This window comes from Phocoena sinus, chromosome 12 (assembly GCF_008692025.1).
Source record: "Phocoena sinus isolate mPhoSin1 chromosome 12, mPhoSin1.pri, whole genome shotgun sequence".
NCBI classification, from domain to species: domain Eukaryota; kingdom Metazoa; phylum Chordata; class Mammalia; order Artiodactyla; family Phocoenidae; genus Phocoena; species Phocoena sinus.
Window position 1 is genome coordinate 12035085 of NC_045774.1, and position 23469 is coordinate 12058553.

Here is a 23469-nt window from a genome sequence, read left to right on the forward strand (position 1 = left end):
ACACTCTAGAATTTTACGGTGCAAACCAGGAGGCAGCTCCTAATGATGTGGGAACAAAACAGTAAATGTTGAAGCTGCGGTCTCTCAGCAGGCACGAAGAAATGGTTGACCTTGGATCCACGGGCAGCCATGAATACAATGAGGAAGTTATAGAGGAGGAATTATCCAAAACAGAAGTTTCAAGGTCACAGAGAATTCTTCTTCTTATCCAAACGCAACAGTCTCAGGAATGCCATTCGGTGAGCACAGGCTGTGAAATTCCACAAAAATGGAATTCTCTCCACATGGGATCCTCGGTTCACTGAGGTTTTCACCCCACGTTTATTTGTGGAGGGAGCGGCTGAGGGGAGCTCTTGAAATTCAAGCTCTTCCCAGAAAGAGTGCAGGACTGACCAGGCATCTCAGCTCATCGGAACCCAGGCCTTTTTCATGTATTTGACAAAAAGAGCGAACTCTCTAAGAATACCATTTTCACATTAGCCATGTATTTAACGTTAATGTTCATATAAGAGTTCAATGGGATATTGACCAATAACAAATTTTAAAAGAGCGCTTTCAAAGATAGGAATTCAGGCAAAATACTACTCCCCACGTGGGTGAAAAGGAGGCACAGTCTTCTCAATCCGCCTCAAAGGTCATCCTGTTTGGGGGGAAGGAGTTATATTTTTTCTACTCAAAAAAATTATTTGAAATAATCTGATGTGGTTTCACAAAATTGGTTGGATCCATCGCTAACAAATTGCTAACAAATGGCTAATGTCACGTTTCAAGAGAAAAGTAAAACTGTTATATGGACATGATGTCGTGGGTGTAGGAACAAAGGTGTGTGTGCAGGGACAATGGAGAAGGCTGCTGCCCAGTGCGGGGGGCCCCAGAAAGGCTGCCCAGAGGGGCTGACACGTGAGTGAGTCTTGCAATGCAGGCAGGGGAGGAGGGGGCTAGAGATCGTGCCAGACAGAGAACAGCAAGAGCAAAGGCACAGAGGGACCCAACAGACGATGGGTCCAGAAGTGAGGAAGGGGCATCACGAGATGTGGCTGAGGATGCGGGCAGGGATGGGCCACAAAGCCCTTGGAAGCCAGGCTGGGAGGCTGGATTTAATCCTGGGGGAGACAGGGGCCTTCCCGGGGAGTGACGTGGTTGGACATGCATCTAATTTTAGGCGGAAGGTTGTAAAACTACAGCAGGGCAGGGAGATTGACCAGAAGGTTAACATAGTAAGCAAAACAGGAGCAACAGACAGCAAATGAGTCAGCAGAAGACCTTTTTTTTTTTTTTTTTTTTGCGGTACGCGGGCCTCTCACTGTTGTGGCCTCTCCCACCGCGGAGCACAGGCTCCGGACACGCAGGCTCGGCGGCCATGGCTCACGGGCCCAGCCGCTCCGCGGCATGTGGGATCTTCCCGGACCGGGGCACGAACCCGCGTCCCCTGCATCGGCAGGCGGACTCTCAACCACTGTGCCACCAGGGAAGCCCAGAAGACCATTTTTTTTTTTTTTTTTCAGAAGACCATTTTTGACACCAACTTCTTTGTCTCTCTATACAAGAAGCCATGTGACACCACCCTCTGTGCCCCGTGGAAGCTGACTCTATGTTCATTTTGAAAACAACAAAGGGAAGGGAGTCCTGCTTGACATTTTTGGCGGGGAGCTTAACCTTTCAAGCTGAACCACTTATTATCCGATTTTCTTTTCCATCAGAATCTTTGTGGGGGGGGGAGGGGCAGTGCCGAGAAGGAGCGAATGAGAAGCTTCTGTATGAGGGAGCTGGGGCCACAGAACTGCGCTGCTAACCTCTCCACACCAAGCACTTTACTTCTCCTAGACATCTGAAAACATCTTGACTTTCATACCAATGCAGGCTAGGCATTTCTAACCGCTCTGCTAACTTCAGGACAGCCTGCTCGTTAGGAGCCTGGGAAGAGGGCAGGTACCAGCTGGTAGCAAATGGAATTCACTACTGACCTTAAATTTAAACGAGATCCATGCAGAGGAAGGACTTCGTATTCTGCTAGGCTTCGAAGCTCCATTATCTTCCGAGTCATTCTGTCCGGGAAGAAAACAGCAAGTGGGCTCGTTAAATTACTCATATGTGAAGGATCGATTCACACTGCATTAAACGAAGCGCTGACATTTCATGGACAAGATGAAGTACAGTTCAGAACGAATTACTACTGTGACGATGCATGCAAAAGCCTGATTTTTTTTGAAGTTTCATTTACGCAGATGACAGGTAACCTGACTCTTCATTGTGGTGATCAGGTCAGCTAAAGCGTCATTTAGTACCGCTGCGCGACAGTAGCAAGAAATGGTTATAAAGAGAAACGGTTGCAGGTCCTGTATTTGATTCAGACTCGGCAGCTGAGATAACGTTTTCAGTGAAATGTTATCTCCTTGCCGGTTAATACGATCCACCAAATGTAAAATGAAGGGGTTTAAAGTTCATATTTGTGATCACAGAGTCTTGGGAATGGGTAGGATTCTCCTTCAAAGATGCAGAAATAAGATCCAGAGAAGCTGTCCTACCCACAGTCTAGTGACCGGTTACTGATCGAACCGCAAGTTCTTCGACCACTGCTCTTTCTGCTACATCAGACTTCATTTAGGTGTTGGCGCTCTGAAACAATACCTCTTATGATGAAGACTTCTGAGTCACAAAACACTTTAAATTTCACGCTGATTTTAAACTTATTTTGTGGTCTTTTAAAATGTGCAAGTCATTTTCATTTTTGCAAAGAAATTCTAATAATGAGCTCGTCTCCACTTTTCATGGAGAAATGAGTCCTACTAGGGTATGACAAAACCAACTCGCCCCATGACCTTCCCCTATTTACAGCCAGAAGCTGGCCTGGGCTAAACCCTAGAAGAAATTGCTCTCCCTGAAGGGCTATCTGTCCCTGGCTCCATGGCACTTGGAAAATCTCAGAGTGCCGAGTGTCTGGAGGCCTCAGGCTGATGGACTTCAAACCTCTCATTAGTTAAAGAAAGTGTAGCGCAGTTCAGATCATCAATTAAAGGGTGAGCCAGTTGGAGAAAACCAGAAAGAGACATGTGTTAATTGAACATCTGTTGGCACTAGGCCCTGTGTTCTCTGCTTTAAATACATGATCTCCTTCTGTTCTCACAACTGTCCCACAGGTATGCCCGGGTACCTCTCCATTTCACACATTTTACAAACGAGGCTGGGTTCCTTGGTTCAACTAGTATTTACCTGAGCATCTGCTACCTGCCAGGCACCAAGGTGGGTGGTCAGTCTACAAAGGAGAAATGGATAAGCCCTGCCTCCTGCCCACAGTGAGGTCACAGTCTAGCAGGGATGGGGCAGCGGGGAGTCAAGCGAGTTAATCAGAACCATGTTGTTCCAACAGCGGCTTGTAGCCCAATTAGAGAGAAGATCACGAAGCCAGTTTAGCGGGTCTTGAGCAGCACTCAGAATAAACAAATGAACAAAGTAGAACAGAATAGCACAGAATGGCAAATATCAGAGAGCATGGCGTAAAGGTGAGGCAACTCACATGGGTATATGTCTATATCTCTGCACCAATCATATATATACGTCTGTGTGCCTTGATTTGCAATGGAAAATATATTTCCTTTCGTAGGTGATGGTGGAAAAAATTGTGAAAGCCGTCAAGTTATAGAGCAAAGTGACAAGCGCTGTGTTAGGAGGTCATGCGTAATGGTGAGCGCGCACAGGAGGGAGCGTCCGCCCGCAGATGAATTTGCACTTAGCTCCAGAGGAAGCTGGGGACAATTTTGGTTCCTCACCAAAGACAAACCTCTTAAGGATGGGATGCCCACATCTGATGCTCAAAGCTAGGAAGAGCTTGAGAAGGGGCTGGGGTGAAGTTTCCAGGACTAGAGAGGAAAACAGAGTAGGGGCCCTTCTCCCCCAGCCTGGGAAAGGTGGCAGCCATGAAGCCACAAAAGGCACAATGACACCAATGGAGTCAGACTCAAGAAGAGGGGATTAAACCTCAAGGAGATGGAACCCCAATCTAGCCCGAATTGCTAGAACTGTGGAAGCTGCTGGAAGGTCTCTCAATTCCCAGCATTCCACTGTGAAGAGAGTGTAGGAGAGCCTCCGGAGTGCGGAAGGTGGAAGCCAGGGAGCCAGATGTGGGCTCCTTTAAATGATCTTAATCTCATGAACAGCACCTCCCTTGGGATGACAGGTTACTGCGACCTTCCTTAGCAGGATAAAACAGTTAACTCAGTTTTCTTTTCTTTTAACACAACTTCCTTCGGACATATTCTAGATACCATGCTTACAGGTTGAGGATTTGCGGCAGTCCACTGGATGGCCACGCGGAGATACTTTCTCAGGTGTTTGAGTATGGACTCAAGGTGAGAGAAAAAAGATCTTCCTGTAGAGTAACCTGAGTTACTCATGCTGTAAGCCTCTCTGATATGGGTTTAAGAGACTATGCAGTAAGACCTAGCTCAGGGCGGCAGCTAAATTCACTGTGTCATTTTGGTGACTTTGTTATTGCATATTTATTTTTTAACAAGCAATGACATGAGATAATGTCAAGATTAATTATCTTATCCGTTATTTAACCCATATTTTTTTGTGGTACAGACTTATGTGATGATGAGAAGCACTGGGTACTATACAAAATAAACAGCCCCAGAAATGTATAGAAGAGTAATGAATAGATTTTATGTTTTATGTTTCTTCACCCATCACCTGCGTCTTTAATAAGTTCCTCTTCACTACCGGCTGAGGAGAGAATACTAGCACATGTTGAAAGCAGGAGAAATAATTAGGGTAGGATTTTTTTATTCTATTAAAACAGAGATAGTTCATATGAAAGCATTTCATGAACTAGATGTTATTCTGCAAGTATTCACCATTTTAGTTATTATTATCATTATTATTATCAATGCTAATAAGCTATTATCAGGTAAAAAATATAAAGTATTAGTACCCACAAGTAAATGAAATTATATTTGATGGATCCTGAGTATGCTGTTTTTCACACCTTTTTATTTTTACACCAAGGACTCAGGTTTAACATTTTCAAGAATCAAGATTAATAATAAGGCAGAGGGCTTCCCTGGTGGCGCAGTGTTTGAGAGTCCGCCTGCCGATGCAGGGGAGATGAGTTCGTGCCCCGGTCCGGGGAGATCCCACATGCCGCGGAGCGGCTGGGCCCGTGAGCCATGGCCACTAAGCCTGCGTATCCGAAGCCTGTGCTCTGCAACGGGAGAGGCCACAACAGTGAGAGGCCCACATATCGCAAAAAAAAATAATAATAATAAGGCAGAGAGTTTAATAAGTAATCATTCTTCATAACAGAAGTATGGATGGACTTTTTAAGTTTTATTTTTTTTTTCTTTATTTTTTTGGCTGCGTCTGGTCTTAGTTGCGGCGTGTGGGCTTCTCTCTAGTTGTGGCATGCATTTTTGTTTTTTTTTTTTTCTCTCTCTAGTTGTGGTGTGCGGGCTCCAGGGCGCGTGGGCTCTGTAATTTGTGGCATGCGGTCTCTCTAGCTGAGGCGCGCAAGCTCAGTAGTTGTGGCACGCAGGCTTAGTTGCCCCACGGCATGTGGGGTCTTAGTTCCCCGACCAGGGATCGAACCCACGTCCCCTGCACTGGAAGGCAGATTCTTTACCACTGGACCACCAGGGAAGACCCTGGATGGACTTTGATTAATAAATATGATCTTCACCGTACAGACGGAGAAGCTGATGCCTTGCCCAGCATCACGTGGGGGCAGAACCAGAACAGAAAGGCAGACCCCTGTCACACCAGAGCCCTTGCACTTTAACTTCTCAGCTTGCTCGTGATTTTGGTTTTGGGTTTGCTTTTTCTTACAGAGCCATAGCTGATTTCCGTTCTTTGTCCAGAAGAGAGATGATCATATGTAATGTAATGATTATATATAAGCACACACATCACAAAATGGTATCAGAGAATGAAAAGCTCTCCTTGAACATCAGCCAGACAGCTTCAACCTTTCCATTGCTCGTCTAGATTCAAAAGAAGTTTTCTGGCTTCTTAGCCTTTTAAATTATTTCTATCTTTAGGTTATACCATGTTTCAATTAAAATTAGGTGTTATCACTATGTTTGCAAAAAAAAAAAGTCTCAGAATTGTAGCTAACACAAGGTAACTTGTGAGCGAGTGTGTGACTGGTAGAATTTAACTTAAATACTTTAAGTCCTACTTAAAGGTCATCCAGTAGGTAAATTATAAGGAGTTAGAGGAAGTATCTACAGTTTTTAAGAGTATTAAAAGGTATATTAAATATTTTTAAACAGGCAAATTAAACTTTTGAAGCTAGAGATGAAGCACAACTGAGTGATAAAACTATTAAAAGTTAAACACAGGAAAGTGGCCACCACAGAAGGGGCTGGGGGGATGCAGCAGTTCAGTTCTATTTCCTGGCTTTGGTGATTCATTAAGCCATACACTCGATTTGTGTGGTTTTCTGTATCTGTGGAGGGTTTTTTGGGGGGTGGGGGCGGGAAGAGGACTCTGATGGTACCAGCCCCATCCATGGGGAGAAAGTCCTTTTTTTGGGGGGGGGGGCACGGCTTATGGGATCTTAGTTCCCCGCCCAGGGATTGAACCCAGGCCCCTGGAATGAAAGCATGAAGTCCTAATCACTGGAGCACCAGAGAATTCCCTTTTTTTTCTTTTAAACTAAAGGGGGATTTACATAACGAAATCATTTGCTTGAAATAGGGAACTAACAAAATAATAATCAACTGTTATTTCCAGGCCTGGTAGGACGAAAAGAATGACAATTTAAGCCTACTTCCCTTCATTTGTTATACAAATGCCGCATTTTGAGGGGCTCTGGTGCAGAGTACCTGTGTCAGTCACTGAGTGGTCTTAGGTAGTATCGGGCTCCTTCTAAGAATGTGTTCAAAATGATTTCGATGGCAAGTAAGTCTAATCGATGGTACCAACGGCTGGAGGCTCTATTAGCTTTGGAACGAAATTTTTAAATAGATGGTATCCAAAAGTATCTTCAGCTTTATTTCTTGCTTTCAGGTTTTAATCAAGTTCAGAGCAGCGCCCGATCTCCTCCCCCACCAGGAATAGTCAAGATAATCCCCAGGTAAATTCTAGCAAACACCAATCCAGGGCTGGCAGTCCCATTCACTGCCGAACACCTGGGTCCGGGCTCCCAGCCAGCGCTGGCGAAGGCCTGTCCTGTGCTTCTTGTCCTGGCTCTGCGGGCGGGGGGGGAATAGCACAAGCAGAGGACACAAGCCATGCTGAACCCTCCCAGCTCTCCAGGCTCACACTTCGCTCCTTTTTCTGTAGCTGAATAAAACAGTTCTCCCTTTTCTGTTTATTTGCACAGAGGGCTGTTTAACCTAGGAGCACAAAGAGTGGGGTGAGAGCTACAACCACGTGGCCGAGAATGATTTCCAATCACAATAAACAGGCCCAAAGAGGGAGGAAGATGGTAAGCGATCTATTTCCTTTCTAACATTCTTTAAAATAAATGCAGGGCCCTGGAGGAGCCAGCCTGACATGTTTCCACGAGATGAATAAGCGTGAGGAAGTACAGATCCTTGTACACTACCTGCGCTGTGCCGAGGCCCCAGGCCAGGCCACAGTTCGGGTCCCCAGTGCCTGAGTATCTAGAGATTGTCTACAATGCAGTCGTCTGGGCTGCTTTCCCTTCCGTGAGCCCTTGGCAGTCTGACATGTAAGAAGATGCTCTTCTCTGACACGTTCTGTAGAGCCTCCTGCATCCTCCAAACTGAGTCTCTGTCTGCTGAGAAGCTCTGTGACGGTTTACCCCAGCCATGGCAGGCCATGCCACAGCGGAGAGCAAGCCTAAGCTACACTGTGGTCTGTTGCCTTTGGAAGCTACTTCCCCTGAAGCATGTGAGCAAAATCCGCACCAATTTTAAAGCAACATGTGATTGTCGTGAAAGAATATATGGAACTATATTCTCTTCATCTCCTTCCGTGAGTCCGTTCCTTCTAAAGGCTGAACCTACGTGGCTTTCTGCATTACTCACTCTGAACAAGATGCAGAAACGCCCAGCACCACGGCAAGGGACACATTACACATTAGGAGGCCTTAAAACATCACCACTAACAAAACGCTGGATTCTCCCATTGCTGTCAGAAAGCAGGATGAGAGCATAATCTGAGTCCTTTAAAGGGAGAAAAACTTCTCGCATTTTTAACATGAAAAGACACCCCCTACCCAACATACATCTAACACTAATGACCTGGCTATAGGAGGGCTCCCGTCAGATGACTTAACCTTGCAAGTCTATCAAGTTCCCATCCTAAACGCCTTCCTTTGTGGCTAAAAGCAACAGTCTGTGAATGCATTGAGCTGAAGGCCAAGAGGGACAGTAGCTTTACAGGGTGACCTGTTGCTATTACAAGTGCTGCTTCTTAGATCTGTGCAGTGCACAACCTGTGAGGCCACGTGTGGCAGCCCTGATTATACTTGTGAGGTCAGAACACACTCTTTCCTTGTGTATTTGCATATTATTTCTATTACAAAATGAATATGTACATTACATATTCTATATAAATCAGTTGCTCCTATCCTATGTCCACATAAATCTTATTGGTTACTCAACTCTTAGTTTCATTGTTCTAAACCAACATCAATAAGTTAATTATGCTTAGTGCCCAAGCGTTAGGAACTGCTTTCCTTTTCATCTCTGAATATAAATCTACTTGAAAGTCAGACTTAGTTTCACTTGAGTCAAAAGTGATCTTTGATTTCCCCCTCCCATTCCATTGGTCACCAAAAGTTGGGCTAGATGTTAACGCTGCCTTATAAATGTTTCTCAAGTCTCCACACTCTCAGGCCTTTTAACGTTTCTTCCAGATCATTACAGTAGTCTTCTAACTGGCCTTCCATCTTCCAGTCTCTCTCAATGAATCTGTCACGTTATAGCCAGAGGTACCTCCTCAAACACAGACAGCTTTAGATCATTCTTGTTTAATGGCTCTATATTCCCCAAGAGGTAAAGTCCAAACAAATTGCTGTGATGGAGGGCAATCAGCTCATCAGCCTGGGCTAAAATAACTTCCAACACCACCCAACACCCATTCAGGCATCCATTCAATGAAAATTCACTGGGCCCTCTTAGAAACCCAGTGGGATTCAGGAAGACTGAAGAAAGTCAGTAAAACCCATTCCCTGACCTCGGGGTGCATACACCTGGGCAGGAGATACAGACGTATAAAGAAATAATTAAAATCAACCATCATAACTGCAATTTGGCCCCGATCCGGTGTACCAGTCTCGTATTCAGTGAATTCCCACTCATCCATTTCTCCTCTTTTCCAACCATGTTGAATTTTTGGCTATTTAGAAATGTGCCAGGTTCTTTCATACCTGCATATCTTTACTTCATCTCCAGTGTTTGGAATGCCCTCCCTGAGCCTCTGCCCAGTGAATCGCTATTCATCCTTCAAGACTTTGCCCAATATCCCCACCTCTGTAAGGCCTTCCCTGATACTCCCAGGCATAACTATTAGCTTCTTTTTTAGGGCTGCCTCTTCTTGGTTTCTACCTCTACTCTAGCAAATTCTTACATTGTGCTACAATCGTTGTTTAAATGTCTGTGCTTTCTACTACTTTGAGGGCAGCCCCTATGTTTTAAGGACTTGTGGCTTCTCTAGCTCCTCACCTACCACTTGGCACACAAGTGGATTAGGAACTAAATGCAGAGCGGCAAAAGTCAGCCAGGGAAAACTGGCCCTCAGAGTGAAGGGCCTGAGGCAAACCCCACTTAAATCAGTCACCCCTTGTGTGCTGTCCAAGCCCCTGCCTCACTCCTGTCTGCTTCCTAGTGTTGGGGAAGATGGTTTCTTTGTGTCTGAGCTCATCCTAGGCCACAAAGGGCTGCAGTCTCAACAGGGGACGGAGTGGGGGTAGCAATGGGGAAAGGACTGCATCACTCTGAACAAGGTTGATTCTTTGGGCTGCAGTGGATCTTTGCTGTGTACAGCAGCCAACTCCAGTATCTTTTGCCTCTTTTGATTTTGGTAACCAAGAATCTGGGCTCCATGGAAGTGGCTTCTAGAAGTGGTAAAGTTTGCCTGGAACCAATATATTAAGGCTACTGAAGTAAATATGCAAGAAGAAATGAGGAATCCATATTTGAAATTAAGTACAAATGACCTTCCTTCTTCCCTCCCTCCGTCCCTCCCTCTCTCCCTCCTTTCGTTCCTTCCTAAACGTGGAAAAACTAACTCATATGACTGGTAGATGTCATTTTTATATATCTGAACACATTATTAAAGAGTCCATTCAAAAATCCATTTCCGCCAAGTGAAATTAATTAATTTTAGAGTCTTTCATTTGGTCTTCATTTATCCCACAAAAGAGGGTAAGATGTGAAAGTTGCCCTCAAGAAATTCACAGTCTGGAGGCCACATTTAGTTCACTGATAGCCCTGCCTTTTCCCCCAGAGTGAGACATTTCACTCCATAGATAGTTCTTACGGAGGAACTTTAATTAATTGATCAATTAATTAGCCCACAACTCCCTCTAGGCTAAAACTGGTGACTTTTCCAAGAAAAGTTACTGAACTGAAGCTCAAACAATGGAAAGCTAGACTAGAGTGTGTATGTCTGCAGATTAGCATCTGTATACAAATATCCATAAACACAAAGACAGGGGGCTGAACATGACACAGACATTCCCCACTGCCACGGCCGCCATCCAGATCAGCCAGGGGGCCGGGGGGCAGGTGGGAGTCGCGGCTGCTCACCCGGCCAAAGGCAGTGGTTTCTTCCCCAGCAACTGGGGTCCTGCAGCTCATCCTCCCCGTGACCCTTCACTCTGCCTCCTTCTCCATGGATACTGGGGGAGAAGAACCTGCCATGCCTGATCCAGACCTCAACCTGCTCCTTTAGTAGGTTCGTTAGGGAACCGCTGACTGAAACCACCCTCCTTGGCCAGGCACCACGATAACCACTTGCATGAGCTGTCTCACAACAGGAGATCCCGATAAGGAACATGGTGCTGTAGCCGAATACCAGCCAGGAGAAATCGGGAGGGGTCCAAATGAGAGAGGAGACGCCAGCCCATAATACTGTCCTGCCAACAGCCCAGGATCCTTCACGCTGGACTCCATCTTGGCTGAGAATTGCATGTACCACCAGGAAGTACCCTGATTCAGACCAAATATGGGCCAAGCAAGATGACTGGCCAGAGACAACCTGGAAACTAACACCATTACCATACAACCTGCGACTGCGAGCCACGTGGCAGAGCGGTTCTCCTGGGTTCCCTACCCTGCTGCCCTCCACACGGGCGCCCCTTCCCAATAAAGTCCTTTGCTTGGTCAGTACTTGTGTCTTCTTGGACAATTCATTTCTGAGTGTTAGACAGGAGCCCACCTCTCGGGCCCTTCCTGCAACAGGTTCAATTCCTGGTCCTCCCATCTCACCAGCAAAGGCACAGAATACAGGCTTGCACCCTCCTTGAAATGGTTTGACGTGATCCTAAGAGGCTCCAAAAATCCGGGTGTTATTTCTACTCCTTATTATACTAACTCCATCTTTCCCCTCTGGAGGTCACAGCAGCCCTGTGTACAGGGTCTGTGATGGGCCAGCTTTCGGGTCCTGAAGCCTTGGTAAATTGGCTTTGTGGGGTGTATCTTCATTTCACAAAAGAGAAGCTGGAATTCAGAGTGGCTTATCCAAAAGATATTCAGTAAGTCAAAGCCATTCTGGTAAGTTATGAGGAAAACCAAAGCTATGTTGTTAAAGTTTGAGAAAAGCACATTCCAGAGCCGTGGTTTTCTCCTCGGCACGGCCAAGGGCCAGATAAAGCACAATTTGCCTCCATTTCTTTTCTTGAATGAAGTAAACAACACCACCTTTGAATTCATTACGTCAAATTAACTTCAGAGAAACGAGGAACACAGCCCAAGAAAGCACCATTAGGGAAAAAAAAGTTTCAAAACTACCGATCTGCCGTATGCAACCCCACAGTCTTCCAAACTGAAGGTGGCGTTTGCCCAGAGAGCAATTTCATCTTGCAGAGACAACCCTGTCCTGGGGCCGGAAGAATTTGAGTAAAAAGGCGCAAGCATCAGCGTAAGTCCCAACTTCAAAAGACGTATAATCACCATTTCCGGAAACTCTCTCCATCCAGATCAACAGGGTCCCCAGGTTGAGGATGAGTCACCTCCCACCCCCAGAGTTTCCCCCAAACCACACATTCCTCTCCCTGTCCTCGGCAGTCATTTGCATACGTTCTAACCTAAACTGGGGCCATTTATAAAAGGGCTTGTGTTTAACTTTATTCAGTTCCAGTGCTTTCTTCCAGCTACCCAATCTGTACGTAATTAAAATCATATTGAGGCAAACGTTGAATGGTATGAAAAGTTTTACCATATGTATACAACTGACTAGCTGTAGAATTTGGCATGTCTGCAGTTATCCCATTAAGAGGGGCGAGCCTGGCTTATTTTGGAGTATACGTTATATGTTTTGGATCGGTCCTGTTTTGTTACTTCTATTAAGGCTGTCTGTGATGCTTAACCCTTTGTCAACGGTTGCCACAGTGTGCCCCTGCACTGCAACAATGAAGACCACTGAACGCTGACTCAAAAATTATTTGGCTCCTTTGAATATTTTCCACTTTCTGAACCCAAATTAGCTTTCTCGGTCTTGACAACAAAGGCTAAGCAGATACCATCAAAGCCTCTGGGACAGGGTGGAACTGAAGGGAGAAAACGCAGATGGAATCATCGCCCCCAGATCCTAAAGGCAGAGGGCCCTCCTTAAAGCTTGAAAGAGGTAATTTTAGGACAAAAAGAGGAAGTACTGTGCTACTGTAGATAATAAAAATATGAAACTTGTGTCCCGTGAGGGAGCAGATAAAATATAAAGGGATTCAAGAAGGAGTTAGCAAAGGTCATGCTGACAGATCCACCTTTGAAGAACATTCCAGACATTCTGAGACTGAGACCAGAGAAGGAAAACCTATCTTTCCACCTTATCACATGCCCCATTCTACCCACCCTCCTGCACAACCATAAAAAAACTGGAGGCCTTTGTGGAGGGAGAATTCTAGCTGGATGGGCCTCTGGTCTGATTCTCCAGGTCACGGTACTCCTACTCGATCTAATTTGTAGTTAGTATAGCTGCAAAGTTGCAATTTTGCTTTAAGATATTCTTCAGTATAGATTTCAGAATGAATTAAAGTCTCTCTTAACATGTGACATGAAGAAACACATGTTCTTAATCTGTGGGTTTAAAATTGCTTTCGAATTACATCAATGAGACATAGCCTCAAAAGAAGGATCAGGCCACCAACCCTCAAACACTAGAGTATAAGAGCAGTGTAGGATAATACTACTTTCCACAATGTCTTACAACAAATCAGCGTTAACATTCTTTGAAAAGGGACCTTCATCTGAAGCTAAGAACAAAACAAAACAAAAAGCAACAGAAGAAGTTGCATTTGGGGCTTCCCTGGTGGCGCAGTGGTTGAGAATCCGCCTGCCAATGAAGGGGACACGGGCTTGAGTCCTGGTCCGGGAAGATCCCACATGCCGTGGAGCAACTAAGCCTGTGCGCCACAACTACTGAGCCTGTGCTCTGGAGCCCGTGAGCCACAACTACGGAAGCCCACGTGCCACGACTACTGACGCCCGCACGCCTAGATCCCGTGCTCCGCAACAAGAGAAGCCACCACAATGAGAAGCCTGCACACCACAACAAAGAGTAGCCCCTGCTCGCTGCAGCTAGAGAAAGACCGCACACAGCAACGAAGACCCAATGCAGCCAAAAATAAATAAATAAAATAAATTTATTTTTTAAAAAAGGAGCTTTGGAACCCAGTGGGTGCTAGTTGCTTGCTGAAGACAGAAGTCTTGCTAAGCAGCTCTGAGGATGCAGTGAGGCCAGAGGTAGCCAACGCCCCCAGGAAAGGGAGCAGGGAAAGAAACGTTCTCAAGTCATAAGTCAGTCAAGTCCCCAGCCAGAGAGCAAATCCTGGGTACTCAGTACCAGATGCAAACCTACAGAATGTTAAGATTAGAAAACTGTAGAATAAACGTGGAGAATTCATCCTTCTTTCTTTTCCTTTGGCCACACCATGAGGCTTGCAGGATCTTAGTTCCCCTACCAGGGATTGAACACAGGTCCCCTGCAGTGGCAGCACGGAGTCCTAACCACTGGGCCATCAGGGAATTCCCAAAACTCATCCCTTAAACAGGAAGCCGATAGGAAGGTTATTGTGAAATGTTTAAAGATAGTTTTGGAGACAAAAATTTTGTATTTAAAGCTTAGTTACACTAAAACACTAATTTAAAACATATATGCATACCAATGTTCATAGCAACATTATTTACAATGGCCAAGATATGGAAGCAACCTAAGTGTCCATCAATAGATGGATGGATAAAGAAGATGCGAGATACACACACACACACACACACACACAAACAATGGAATACTACTCAGCCTTAAAAAAGAATGACATTTTGCCATTTGCAACAACGTGGATGGATTTGGGGGCATTATGCTAAGTGAAATAAGTCAGACAGAGAAAGACAAATATGGTATGATATCACTTATATGTGGGATCTAAAAAGCAAAACAAACTAGTGAATATAACAAAAAAGAAATGGACTAACAGATGTAAAGAACAATCTAGTGGTTACCAGTGGGGATAGGGAAAGGGGAGGGGTAGGATAGGGGTAAGGGATTATGAGGTACAAACTACAAAGGAGAGGACGCAAATCAATAAAATTAGAAATGAAAAAGGAGAAATCACAACTGACACCGCAGAAATACATAGGATAAGAGACTACTACAAACAACTATATGCCGATAAAATGGACAACCACGAAGAAATGGACAAATTCTTGGAAAGGTACAATTTTCCAAGACTGAACCAGGAAGAGTTAGAAAATATAAACACACCTATCACAAGTAATGAAATTGAAGCCATAATTAAAAATCTTCCAACAAACAAAAGTCCAGGATGACATGGCTTCACAGGCAAATTCTACCAAACATTTAGACAAGAGCTAACACCAATCCTTCTCAAACTCTTCCAAAAAATTGCAGAGGGAGAAACACTCCCAAATTCATTCTATGAAGCCACCATCACCCTGACACCAAAACCACAAAAAGATATCACAAAAAAAGAAAATTATAGACCAATATCACTGATGAACATAGATGCAAAAATCCTGAACAAAATTCTAGCAAACAGAATCCAACAGCACATTAAAAGGATCATACACCATGATCAAGTGGGATTTATCCCACGGATGCAAGGATTCTTCAATATATGCAAACCAATAAGTGTGATACACCACATTAACAAATTAAGGAATAAAAACCATATGATTGTCTCAATAGATGTAGAAAAAGCTTTTGACATAATTCAACACCCATTTATCATAAAAACTCTCCAGAAAATGGGCAGAGAGGGAACCTCTCACAACGTAATACAGACCATATATGACAAACCCACAGCAAGCATAATATTCAATGGTGAAAAACTGAAAGCATTTCTGCTAAGATCAGGAACAAGACAAGGATATCCACTCTTGCCACTCTTATTCAACATAGTTTTGGAAGTTCTAGCCACAGCAATCAGAGAAGAAAAAGAAATAAAAAGAATACAAATTGGAAAAGAAGAAGTAAAACAGTCACTCTTTGCCAATGATATGATACTATACATGGAAAACCCTAAAAATGCCACCAGAAAACTACTAGAGCTAATCAATGAATTTGGTAAGGTTGCAGGATACAAAATAAGGCACAGAAACCTCTGGCATGCCTATACACCAACAACAAAAAATCAGAAAGAGAAATTAAGGAAACACTCTATTTACCATTGCAACAAAAAGAATAAAATACCTAGGAATAAACCTGCCTAAGGAGGCGAAAGACTTGTACTCAGAAAACTATAAAACACTGATGAAAGAAATCAAAGATGACATAAACAGATGGAGAAATATACCATGTTCTTGGATTGGAAGAATCAATATTGTGAAAATGACTATACTACCCAAAGCAATCTATAGGTTCAATAAAATCCCTATCAAATTACCAATGGCATTCTTCACAGAATTAGAGCAAAAATTTTACAATTCGTATGGAAACAAAAAAGACCCCTAATAGCCAAAGCAATCTTGAGAAAGAAAAATGGAGTTGGAGGAATCAGGCTCCCTGACTTCAAACTATACCACAAAGCTACAGTAATCAAGACAGTACGGTACTGGTACAAAAACAGAAATATAGATCAATGGTACAAGATAGAATGTCCAGAGATAAACCCACACACATATGGTCACCTTATCTTTGATAAAGGAGGCAAGAATATACAATGGAGAAAAGACAGCCTCTTCAATAAGTGGTGCTGGGAAAACTGGACAGCTACATGTAAAAGAATGAAATTAGAACACTACCTAACACAATACACAAAAATAAACTCAAAATGGATTAAAGACTTAAGACCAGACACTATAAAACTGTTAGAGGAAAACATAGGAAAAATACTCTTTGACATAAACCACAACAAGATCCTTTTTGACCTACCTCCTAAAGTAAAGGAAATAAAACCAAAAATAAACAAATGGGACCTAATGAAACTTAAAAGCTTTTGCACAGCCAAGGAAACCATCAAAAAGACAACCCTCAGAATGGGAGAAAATATTTGCAAATGAAACAACAGACAAAGGATTAATCTCCCAAATTGTATATTTTGGAGCTCAATATCAAAAAAACAAACAATCCAATTAAAAAATGGGCAGCAGACCTAAATAGACATTTCACCAAGGAAGACATACCTATGGCCACGAGGCACATGAAAAGATGCTCAACATCACTAATTATTAGAGAAATACAAATCAAAACTACTATGAGGTATTAACTTACACCGGTCACAATGGCCATTATCAAAAAATCTAGAAACAATAAATGCTGGAAAGGGTGTGGTGAAAAGGGAACCCTCCTGCACTGTTGGTGGGAATGTAAATTGATACAGCCACTGTGGAGAACAGTATGGAGGTTCCTTAAAAAACAAAATAGAACTACCATACGACCCAGCAATCCCACTACTGGTCATATACCCTGAGAAAACCATAATTCAAAAAGAGACATGTACCAAAATGTTCACTGCAGCACTGTTTACAATCGCCAGGACATGGAAGCTACCTAAATGTCCATCGACAGATGAATGGATAAAGATGTGGTACATATATACAATGGAATATTACTCAGCCATAAAAAGGAACAAAATTGAGTTATTTGTAGTGAGGTGGATGGACCTAGAGTCTGTCATACAGTGTGAAGTAAGTCAGAAAGAGAAAAACAAATACCGTATGCTAACGCATATATATGGACTCTAAAAAAAGTACTGATGAACCTAGTTGCAGGGTAGGAATAAAGAGGTAGACAAAGAAAATGGACTTGAGGACATGGGGTGGGAGGGCAAAGCTAGGGCAAACTGAGAGTAGCATCGACATATATACACTACCAAATGTAACATAGTTGGCTGGTGGGAAGCAGCAGCATAGCACAGGGAGATCAGCTTGGTGCTTTGCGATGACCTAGAGGGGCGGGATAGGGAGGGTGGGAGGGAGGCTCAAGAGGGAGGGGATATGGGGACATGTATATGCACATGGCTGATTCACCTTGCTGTACAACAGAACTAACACAGTACTGTGAAGCAATTATACTCCAATAAAGATCTATTAAAAAATAAAATAAATAATCTACAAGGATATATTGTACAGCACAGGGAATATGGCCAATATTTTATAATAACTATAACTGGAGTATAACCTTTAAAAATTGTGAATCACCATGTTTTACACCTGAAACTTATATAATATTGTAAATCCACTATACTTCCATTTAAAAAAATAATAAAAAATGAAGCTGGGTTACATGGTAAATAAGGAAAACATGATAGCTGATATGCCAAGTGAATGAGCAAATAGAAAAAAGGAAAGTAGGAAGATGTCATAGTAAGAATAACAGCCTGAGATTAGGGCACAGACAAACTAGCAATGAGAAGGGATAATGAAGTGGAAAGAAAAGTTCCAAATTATAATGAAAACTTGTAAATAAGGATCGTCCATGAGGCCTCTCACTGTTTTAGCCTCTCCCCTGCAGTGTGTTCTCCTCACACTGCTTCATGAGGCAAACAGGAAAGAACAGAGCCCCGCAGTCTATAGACAAGGGGACAGGCTCAGAAGAGACTTGCATGCCCAAGCGCACAAAATTAATAACTGGTGACCTACTTGACTTGAGTTCTATGCTCTTTCTTGATTAAAATGCTCAAAGGAAAAAGTAGAAAGAGTGTGTCACCTTTTCCCCCTTTCCTACATCGATTACATGAAAATAAATGGGCTCCAAATGTCTTTCTCCCCTTTGGAAGATGTAATTAAACCATTAGAAGAAAAGTAACCAGTTTAGATGATTTATCAGAATATTTCTGAAACAATACCATGAACACCCCCTTCCCCCTTATTATCTAAATAGTAATAAAAGTTAGGGTAAAATGGTAGGGCCCTTTAGGAGGCTGGAGCAAAAAGTCTTTCATGTTCTGTTACTTTCACTAAAGACAAAATGGAAAAATGCCACGTTCCATTTGGGGACCCACCAATGGGACCAGCAAGGATTGAAGGGGCACACAAAGGCTTTCTTTGGCATCAGGCAGAGTTACTCACCTATCTGAGGAAACCAGATAGAAAGAACAATAGATGCAAAATGTACTGTACAAAAGAAACAAATATTGCATTTATCACAATCTTGGTTCTAAAAATAAAAGAGTTGACTTGGGAACCTGAGTGTCTCAGGGCAGAGGGGATTGAATGATTCATAGACTTGCCCGAATACTCAGTCCCATCTCTTTCCTGTGGATTAGTCCCTAATGTTTTACTGACTTTCTCCTGCTCTGGGTAGGATTTTACATAATGTATGTTATTGGTCTATAGATGAAAACCCATTGGAAACCAGCTCCCTATTTAGTAAATACACTTTAGGACTATTTCCCTTTGCCTGACAAAATTTTGATCTAGGATATTCTCTCCCTACCACCAAACATGTGCAATTTCTTTAATTTGCCTTCTTGGTTCAACTTGAGGTTGAATGCACTTATTGCCACCACAGAGTTGGATAAGAGCAGATCTTCTATTTTCTAACTGCCCTTAATTTAGAAAATAAAGCTTAAACTGAACTAAAAAAAAATTAAATTCAAAGTAAGAATTACTTTCAGACCAGACCAGGGAGTCCAGGCTCTACAACCACACGTATCTGAAGTGATCCAGGAGCATAAGATGCTTTAAGCTAAATAATGGCTCTGTATTATCCTGATTGCATGTCCACAATTTTCAATCCATTCTTTCTGCAGGCTGGGAAAACTGTTAGTTCCGATCACCGCAGGAAATTGAAAAATTCTCTTCTTAGGAGACGGTTAGGCTGAGAATTGGTAAGTGGCAGGAGGAGAGGGGGATCTGACTGGAGCCCAGAGAGTGAGATTGCTCCTTGTCCTGCAATAATCCTGTTAAGTGGTTCCCGGCACTACACAGTCTGGGCCTGAAGTGGCTGTAAGATAATGAATGAGTCTTTAAGTGTCACTTAGCTGTAGAGGTAAAACTCCAGTCCCAAACTCCAGGGCTTATCAGCAAACATTGAACATGAGGACCCTTGAAGGAGCCCCACTTCCCTGAGAGTCTTGTGTTGTAGCAGTTACAAAATGCTCCTCGGAGAAAGGGGCCTCACCTTATTTGGGCAGAAGCAGTTTACTCTGTTCACTAGAAACTCATCCTGTCTAGACTACAGGGCTGATCTCAAGTGTACCTACAAGTGATGAGGAAACCCTCTCCAGCTCACTTGCCAAGGTAAAGACCTCAGGTTCACTCTCACAGCAATTATAATCAATCTCAAGACATCCTTTGGGCAACAGAGGATACAGAGACAGCTGCTTCTTCATTAGCCAAGGAAATTAAATAAAAGCCCATCGTGATCAGAGCACGCATTGGCTGATACCAGCTCAGTCCCTGGTGGATGGCCAATCTAGATGGAAGGAAATGCTTTTTTCTCTAGTTGTTCTATCAATTACTGACAGAGGGATGTTAAAACCTCTACCTGTGATTGTAGATTTGTCTATTACTCCCTTAAATTCTGTCAATATTTGCTTCGCATATTTTAAGCTCTGCTACTAGATATTTACAGATTTATGGTTGTTATGTGTTCCTGGAGAATTGACCCTTTTATCTCAGATAATATTCATCATCCTGAAATCTTGCATTCATTTGGCTATTCCAGCTTTCTAAAGCATACTGTTTGTAAGACATACTTACTCCATCTTTTTACTTTTGATCTACCTGTATTTATATTTAAAGGCAGCATGTCATTGGGTCTTCCTTTTTCTCCAGTTTAATAATAATCTCTGCCTTTAAATTAGAGCGTTTACTCCATTTATATCCATTTACTGTTACTTACTGATGTGGTTGGATTTAAGTCTGCTACTCTGATTTGTTTTCTGTCGGTCCCACCTGGATTTTTAAAAATTCCGATGCTCCTCCTTTCTTATTTCTTTCTGGGTCAAATAGATTTCCATTCTCATTTCCTTTCTGTCTTTTAACTGTGCCTCACTGTATTTTCTTCAGAAGAGCTAATACAACTTTATAGAGAACAAAAACAAATGCCCTGGTGCCCTCTGCTTCACGATACTGCAGCAGTACAGAAAACTACACAACCAGTTACTGAGCAGAGTTGAGAATCCTGCACCTCCACCCCCCCACCCCCACCCCAAAGTCCAAAGAAGAAGACAATTCTTCTTCTTCTTCTTCTTCTTTTTGGCCGCACAGCACGTGGGATCTTAGCTTCCTGACCAGGGATCGAACCCACACCTCCTGCAGTGGAAGCACAGAGTCTTAACCACTGGACCGCCAGGGAAGTCCCGACAATTCTCCCTGTCTTCTTAAGAGCCCCTCTAGTGCTACGATTCCACACACTAAAAGATTGTAGAAGTTCTTCTTTAAGTTCTCTTGATGGTAAGTTTTATAAAATTTAAATCCCTGGATCTTCATGGCCACCCACCTAAGGATTCAAATGCCTAAACTTCTGTTTTGTTCCCTTGAGCCTCTTCTGCGAACTTCCTCTCCACTCATACAGGATTGCAATCCATTCTCTGAAAATCCGTTTTATAATCAAGCTTCAGGACTGAGAGAACTGAATAAATCTAAGGCTTGCAAGGAGCTCCCCCTTGAGGTAGCCTTTATAAAGATGCTGAAAACTTTGTGTTTGTATGAATTGGTTGTTATAGTTCCAGCTTCAGGAGCTAATAAAATTAATCCAAAAGCTATGTTGGCTAAATTATGGAAGTAAATATCTTCTTATTATAAGTAATTCTAATTCCCAGAAGACCATATAACCTCCGGCAGAAAAATAAACACAGTGCCTCACTAAATGCATGCCCTAAATATAAAATACACTAACAACCAGAAAGATAAATGTGGTCCTAGAGTTCTGGTTTTAGATATTGTTCATTATCTTGCAGAAAGGCAAGTTTTCTCCAGAGAGAGAGATGGCGGGTGTGGGTTTAGGTGCGTCTCCTGAGTCAGAGGGACCAGGGTACGGAGACTGACTCTGCCACTCTGCAGCTGTGTGAGTCTGGGGGAGTCTTTAAATCCCCTTAAGCCATCTGAGAATGGGGGTGAGAAGAGAGTCCACCTCAGGGGGTGTGAAGGGAATGAAGTGTCAGGCTGCAGGGGGACCGTTAGCAAAGGACCCAAGGCACGGGAAGTGCTTGGGTGCTAAGTGCCCCATTACTTCCATTTATAAGACTCTTAGATGAAGGGCAGGACACCATTTAAAAAAGAAATCACCAGGATGCTTCTTGCATTCCTGATTACTGAACACTTCCTACTCTAGCTAAGAAAACTAATTTTTTCCCTAAGTTTTTCATCTTCCTTTGGGGCACCATCTGCTAAATTCACACGGCAATGAATGACCTTCTTTAAGGTAGTGTACAGAGGATACTTGGACAAGCACAGTCAGTTCAGTGGAAGAGTCAGTTAAGTCACCTGCCTGATTTTCACGGTTCAACTAAACTTACTGACAAGGGTATTATTATGGGTCTCCTCCCGAAGCTCTTACAAGCTTTCTGACGTGATCCTTGAGAAGGAGAAGGAACAGACTCTGTCCGGAATTTCTGCTGTAGCTCCTTTAACTCCCTCCACCTCCCAGCCTGGTATTAGAACAGAGGTGACACACACTCTTTTGCAGATACAACTTGCCAGTGGGACATTGTTGGGAACTTCTTCGTCAGTCTCCTATTTATCTTTGTTTGTCTGTCTGTTTTTGGTCTCCACCTCTGCGCATATACTCGAACAGCAAACAAAGCTGGGAAACTAGCAGGGAAGTCTGCAAGATTTGAACCGTCTTGGGAAAACAAGAAGGAACAAGAGGCAGGAAGATAATGATCTCGGTTTCCAACAGATTAAATTGAAAGACCAAGGGGAGGTGTAGTTGGAGAGTTAGGTAGTTTGACATAGTACAACCCATGACTTGTGTACTAAATCAAACCTACTTGCTGGAATAAAGTGCAGAGTTTGCACATGTTTTCACGATCACAGGAGTTTTGTGATAAAACAAGCTATTTCAACGTGTGTGATGACCACAGCTGTGCCCTTGGCCTCCAGAGGATGGGGATTTACTTTTTCCCCTTTGCCATTAAGTAGATGGGAAAAAAGTGTGACGTGCTGCCCTAAGAACATCAGGAAAATGCCCCCATCCCGGGTACGGTTTTGTAAAACCTCTTTTCAGTTTCACCCTGCTGGCCTCTCAAAGCGCCTTCAACACGGAAGTCTTCACTTGGGGAGCGGGCGTGCAAGAAGGATGCTCAGAACCTTCCAGGGGCACGAGATGTTGTCCATATGGGGCGCCCTGACTCCCCCGATGTCCCTCCCTTCAGAGCAGGTACCAAAAACCCCTGGGCCCACCTGGTTCCCCAGGCTTTAAAGGTGAGAGACTTCCAGTTGTGTCAGGGAAGCAGGGACCCAGGGGCAGGCTGGGCTTCCTGTCCTGTGAAGGATGGGCTGTGACAGGGGCAGGCTGTGTCCTTTCCCACCTGCCTCTTGGGACCCAGGAAGGCCTGGGAAGGTCCTCACAGTGAAAACAGAAGCCACGCATCGCACTTCCCAACTGCCCCACTGTGACATCTTTTCAAATCTTGACTTGTCTTCGATGGAAAACTTAGAAAGGAAGGTCATAAGCAGGCAGCTTTTAACATCAGGAACACACTAAAGCTTGCGGCTCTGGCCTTTGTTTCTGCAAGGTCACGGCCACCGTGAGCTGTTTTCCTTAGGATGGTCAGTGAACCTTGCGGAGATGTGCGTGGTCTGAAATGAAGGAATGAGAGTGTGTGTGTGTGGACATGTGGGTCTGCGTTAAAACAGCCTGAGTTTAAAAGCATCCCCTGGGAAATCCCAAGTTCCAGTTTTTAAAAACATTAGCTCTCAGTAATTACAGCTC

At 43.5% G+C, this 23469-nt stretch overlaps 1 protein-coding gene across 2 annotated transcripts in view; it reads right to left on the reverse strand.

Moving 5' to 3' along the window:
- Window positions 1–23469, reverse strand: part of SCAF8 (SR-related CTD associated factor 8) — a 198192-nt gene that overhangs the window by 25386 nt on the left and 149337 nt on the right. Inside the window, exon 21 of one of the 2 annotated variants that reach the window (XR_004352533.1) lies at window positions 1965–2045. The gene's annotated coding sequence lies outside the window, so the exon portion shown is untranslated. Of the gene's footprint in view, window positions 1–1502; window positions 2046–23469 lie in introns of those variants that run through there. The other variant, XM_032651237.1, reaches the window with a different exon arrangement.